Raw genomic sequence first — 6858 nt, forward strand, 5'->3', positions numbered from 1 at the left:
TATACACTTTTAATAACATTAATAAAATAATATTAAACAAACAGCACAACAAAATTAACAAGCTACATTCATGCAATGCTAGATAACAAAAATTCATGCTGTTGTAACTTTCTGGCTGCTAGAAAGTTACAACAGTATGAATGTTTTAAGGTAAGGTATTTTTTTAAAGTGGAAGGTTGATAAAAAATTTTATGAAAAATTTTCAGTATTGATGTGACATTTTTGGCTATAAATATTTTGTTAAGTTAATTGAAAGGAACATTTCTCACGGAACAAATAATTTATAAAAAATAATTATAAGCTCTAATATGCAAAAACTTCCAAAAAATTAGAGTATTAAAAACATATTTTTTAAGTTTAAAAGCTTTTTAAATATTAAGATGTATTTTTATTAATAATATCTATTTATATGCTCCGTAATAAAAAAACTAGTAGTAACAATTTAAAAAAGTACTTCATGTTCAAGCATAATACTTATATTTAGAGTCCAGAGAGAAGTTTCAAAATTAGGATGAACAAATTGGCTAAAATTACTCGTGCATGGAATTTTTAATTTAAAAAATCCTAATTTTTTTCAGTATTCAGGGTTATTTAATTTTGAATATAAGTCCAACCTTATTTACAGCAACTATTTTATATTAATCTTAAAAAGTTAAAAACATTACTAAAACTAACAATACCTGTATTAAATTGTTTTAGAACACTAAATTATTTAAACTATTATTTTTAAATTATAATTTCCATCATAGCATCGTGAAACCTTAAAAATCGTTTTTTTAATTGTTTTTACAAACAACTTGTTGTTTTACAAACAATTTTTATCTTTTTAATTAAGTTTTAAAAATTTTACATTAAGGGTTTTTTTAAATACTTTCGCATCTTCTAACAAAAACATTATGCGTCGACGACACTGATATCTACTGATAAGTTTTACTTTTTTTTTTTGCTGCTAAAAAGTTATTCGTGAAATAATTTATTAAACTTTTACGTAGAAGATACAAGTTATAACTTTTAATATTGATAGATAAAAGAAATATATGAACAGCTTTTTTTCGGTGCGTGATTTTTTCAAAAAGTATAACAAAACACATTTTATTTTTTCTTAAATTCATTTGAGTACTTAGAAAGTTGTTTCAAAATTGTATCTTACTAATTTAAACTAAATTGAAAATCAAATTAAACTTTTTTTTATTTTTTTAGTTAATAGGTAGTTTTTTTATACTACCTTGTACCATTTAATACAAAAATACAATTAAAAACTACTAGAAAAGAAACTAAGACGATAATTTTTAGAGATTTATTTAAATTTATAAAAAATTAATTAAGTAAACTATTCATCTTTTATACAAAATACATCATTTTATTATTAAATATAAATTCTTGGATTTTAAAGATTTATAAGAGAGAAGTTTACTCTTATTTTTTTCAAAAAGTTTAGTAATTCTACAAAATATTAGAAATAACTTTTAGGTTTTGTTATAATGTCGAACTCAAAGGAAGACAACTTTTTTTTTAAACGAAATAAGTTTTTGAGACTTTTTGTAACTTCATATGATTCTTATGACTATTCATTTTGATCAACAGTTTTATTATCTAAACAGATTTAAAGTTATTATAACTTGTAGTAATGTTTTTGATTTGATTTCATCAAAAACTATTTGTATTTTGTTAAAGAAACTTGTTTTATGTATACAAATAAATTTTGACTATATTATTATTATTATTATTATTATTATATTTTATATTGTGCAATGTTGGACTCAGGCATCAAAACCTGAGCCACTTAAACAGGACACACAAAAAGAGAAAAAGAAAATAAACTTATATTCAAAACTTTAAGATAAATTATATATATATATATATACAAACATAATTTAAATGAAAACACAAAGTTAAACACAATATGATATACAAATGAACTAAATAATTAAAAATTCAATTCAAAAAATTCAATAAAGAAGTTTGTTTAAAATCATCGCTTATAAAATAAAATTCATTATTACAAAATAAATAAGTAAACTAATAGTTTGTAGGGGGGAGGCGTAGGGAAACGAATATTTTTTATCTTGTTTATAGTGGAAACTTAGTGAATTTTACTGGTATTTATTGTATTTAAATCAAATCTTTTTAGCTAAAAACGAAATTGTTCTACCCTCTAACAAGATACTATATCCTGAGGTAGTCTGTTCCACATAGCTTTTGCTCTGTGAAAAATGCGCCTTGCCACTGACTGTTTTGAAAATCATGTTTACATTTTATTTTCAAATTATTTTCTCTTAGTTGATATTTATTTTGGGAAAAATTAAAAAACTGGTTAAAAAAACTTTTATATTTACAGTTTTGATAGTTTTGTAAAAAGTTAATAAATCAAATTGCCATCATCTATATTCAAGTGATTTCAAGCCAAATTTAATCATTCTATCATTATATGATGTGTGAGATATGTTGCAACGACTACAAATATGACGGGTAAAACCCCTTTGCACAGATTCAATTTTATTAATATCCTTTTTTAAATGAGGTGACCAAATTTGGGTACTAAACTAAAGTTTAGGGCGAACGTATGTTTTAAATAGTTTTGTCAGAATTGAAGCAGAATTAGTTTTGACGTTTTAATATTTGATAACATGTAGTTTTTGCAATCTTATATAAATAGTTGATATGTTCATTCCATTTTAAATCTTTGGAAATATAAATTCCCAAATCTTTAAAAACTTTAATTTCCGGTAACTTGATGTTATTGATTAAGAGGTCAGTTTAAGAAGCTTTTTTTTGTTAATAGTTAGAATTTTACAGTTGCTAGGATTTAAGTTAAGTTTTCTTCTTTTTAACCATATGTAAATATTATCTAAAGATAGTTTTAATGAAATATTTGACTGACTAAAGACTTTGGCATCATCTGAAAATAAACTTAACTCACTTTTAATATCAATTTTTAAACAAATATCATTAATATAAATTAAAAAGAGAAGGGGACCAACTACACCACCTTTTGGTACTCCACTGTAGACTGTTAAAGAGTCGGAAAGCGTATTATTGATGAGTACTCTTTGTGATCTGTTATTAAAAAAGATATCAAACCAATCAATTAAGCTTTCATGTAGCCCATACTGATTTAAAAATTTTAATAATCTTTTGTATGATACTGAATCAAAGGCTTTTTGAATATCAGTACAAACTACTTTAGTAAATTCATTTTTGAGGTAAGGAACTAACCAAGAATGTAAGCATGTTAACAGTTGAATGGTTGATGAGCGGTTTGGGACAAAACCAAACTGTTTGTTAGTTAATAATTTGTTATCAAAGAGGTGATTGAGAATTTTTACAGATACAATATGTTCATAAATTCTTGAAAAGCCACTTGTTAGAGATATTGGTCTGTAATTCAACGCATCGTGTATATTACCTTTCTTGTGCACAAAAATAATAAAAGATGTTTTCCATTGTTTAGGGATATCAGATAGTTCTAGAGAGCAATTAAATATTAATGATAGTGGAAAAATTATTGATTGGATAACATGCTTGATATAATAGGGTTGAATGCTTTCTGGCGTTCTTATAATTTTATTATTTAAGTGGTTAGTTGAACTTAAAACTTCTTCATAGGTTATGAAAAAATTTTGCATTTTACTACAACTCTTTTGGGGTAGCTTAAAAAACTGGTAACTCTCGTCTTTTTTAAAAATTTTTGAAAATGATATTATTTTTTGAAAATGATATTTTGTTTCTTTATTTTTGTAATACTTTGTTAGTGTTGTTTAAATTGTATCTATGTATAGTTTTACTCTAGCTTAATTATAACGTAAGTAAACTCAAATGATTTTAGTTCTTACTTAAAGCTTTTGTATTTTATAAATCTCTTAGTTACTTTATTTTTACTTGGTTACTATGTAAGTTATAAAATCTTATCTCTTGTTAGCTTTATACTCCCCTAATGATAATTGCTCGAAATATATCTAGTTTTATTGAAACTTGGTATCTTGTATATCTTATTATTTAAATACTTGTCCCTTATGGTCCAATACTTAAAAATACAGTGGTCAAAAACTTTTTTGGTCATTTTGAATAAAAAATGGCTCACTTTTTATAGTTGTTTTTATTGAACGATAAAAAAGCGCTCAAAAATTTTGTGCAAGGACTTTGTGTACAAAAAATATTTTAGCTTACAAGTCATACACCAAGGATAGAGTTTAATGTCTTGTCCAGGACACAAGCATTCGGTAGACTGAGACCGGTTTTAAGATCAAATTGGTATGATGAACCCTTTTGTCATACAGTTTTAAACATATTCTCACATCAATTCTATCATGTGATATGAAAAAAACAACTCAAATAGTAAGTCTAGATAACTTGATACACTAAAAATTATTTAATTAATTTTTAAAAGCTGTAAAACAGAAAAATTTTCAAATATAATCAGTTTGAGTAAAACTTTTTATAAGCTAATAGTAGTAAAAAGTTTAAGTAATACTACACAATTAAACATAAATAAGTATAGTTATTTTAAAAGTATCGTAAGTATATAAAATAAATAAAATCGGTTTTATTATTCAATAGTCTGTTTTTATTTTCAGGTCTTTAAATATCTAACAAATATTGAGAAAATTTTAAATGCTAAACAATAACGTATGTTTTATATAAACGTTGTTTTTAAACTAATAGTTTACAACAGGATTGTCAAAAATGAACAACTTAGAATATCTTGCTAGAGCGTTTTATGTTAACTATATCAATTAATAATGGCAACACTGCTTTGCAGCATAACTAACTATATTTTTAATTCAATTAATTGATTAAAAAAAATACAAAAAATATTTCTAAACTAAATATTTTAAAGGTATATGTAGGCTTTTTTGTTTATATATAGTTTAAAACGCTATAAAAATATTCATCAACATACATCGATTATAAACAAGATCAGACCATGTTAAAATAGCTGTATATTAAAAAGGTGTTGGTAATATCATTTGCGAACGAAAAAAGCTCATTAATCTGATTTGCAGAGGAATAAATTTTTAAAAGTTAAAACTAAATAAAATTGTAAAATAAACTAGAAATTACAAAGTTTTTTCAACTGCTGTTTTACGTTTTAACTAAAAAATAACGAATTATCTCATTAATTAAATAAGTATAAAAATATTTCATACAAAAATTTTTAAACTTATAGAAATACATGTATATAAACTTAGTCAAAACTTACATCAAATAAAAAACTAGTGTATAATTTTACTATTTGCATAAAAAAAAAAAAAAATCAAATACTGTGTAAATTCTCTAAGATAATTAAAAATAGTTACATTTAAATAATAACAGTAACTGAATAAACTTGATGTAGATGTGGTTACTATATATAGTTTGTTTATTTTGATATTTTTTGATTCTAATACTTAGAATACATGTAATTAAAGATATTATTTTATATTTTTGAACTGTTAAACAAAAATATATTTTACCAACGACCAAATCAAATAAGGTTTTCAGTAACTTTGTTGCAAAACTTATGTTTAAACTGATTATATATTTTAATTTAAAAAAACTGTTAACAAAACAGTTAAGAAGTTCTTTATTCTATAATATCTTTTAAAAATACTAAAAACGAAAACTTTGCCTGTAGGATAATTAGACTATAGCTCATTTTAGTGTTTATGTTTATACTTGTTTTCTTTTCAGATTTTACATTGTTAATAAATTATTAAACTAAATTAACGAGGAGTTATTCTTCATTGCCCACAAATATAAAAGTTGTACATAGATTGATAACAAAATTAAACGTACGCTACCTAACGTTTGGTTGATTGTAAAGCTGTTTACTTTAAAATTCAGTTTATTTGTATCAGTTAATATATTTATTTACTGCTAGAAAATACTCTTGTAATTGTGTTTCAGAGTTATTTAAAAAAAAAATATTATATAAGTTGTTCTATATTTGTTTAAACTTATTTGAATTATTATTAAAAGTTTTAAAGACATTTTAACAATATTATTAATATTATTTTTATATACATTTTTAACACTCACTTATAAGATTATCAACTTAATAGTTTTAAACTCAAGTAAAGTTTTTTACAACATGTGGAGAAATAAATTTCTGTTTGTGCGAACTTAAGAAAATTTTTTATTAATGTTTTATACATAATTTTATAAAGAAACAAAAGTTTTCGATAAAAAGTTCAACCGAAAACATGTTTTTGATAACTTATTGAAAATTTGAGGAAATTTTAGTAAGTTAGTACATCATAAATACTAGTTATGATGTAACAAAAGTAAAATAAGCCGTTTAAAACTATTTAAATTTGACAATAATGATAAAGTACCCCATAGAGTGCTTATAAAAAAGCGACATACGGAGTATGGTACATATAAAAATGGCAACCTTTACGTTTCAGCTCATATTTTTACATTTGGCAAATATCACAAAAGCCATTTGTGTAAAATTTTAGATTATTAAAGACATATGTTATGCTAGCATTTTAAATTTTTTGAAATTTACACCAATGCAAACTCTATGAGGTTAAGAAAAAATCGATGTAGAGCTTTTGACTGAAAATTGTTTTAGATTTGGCGATATAATAAAACGTCCTTTGTTGTTTTTGATTTTGATATCTACCACACTAATTTGTAAATTTGATGCTACAGAGTATTTATGTTTTCTTATGGTTGTTCTGTGTCATTAGTTGTCACAAGTTTTAGTAAGTGTATGTTGTATTTGCTTTATTAAAGAAACATTATTAAACACAACTTATACTATAGTGTTATGTATATTGGGCAGTAAATACTATTTTGTAATTACAAAGTAAAAGTAATCCCTTTGACAGGCCGAAAATTAAAAATGATGAGCGGACTTATACATTGCACCTT

Source organism: Thalia democratica, chromosome 7, assembly GCF_965202585.1.
Source record: "Thalia democratica chromosome 7, ktThaDemo2.hap1.1, whole genome shotgun sequence".
NCBI lineage: Eukaryota > Metazoa > Chordata > Thaliacea > Salpida > Salpidae > Thalia > Thalia democratica.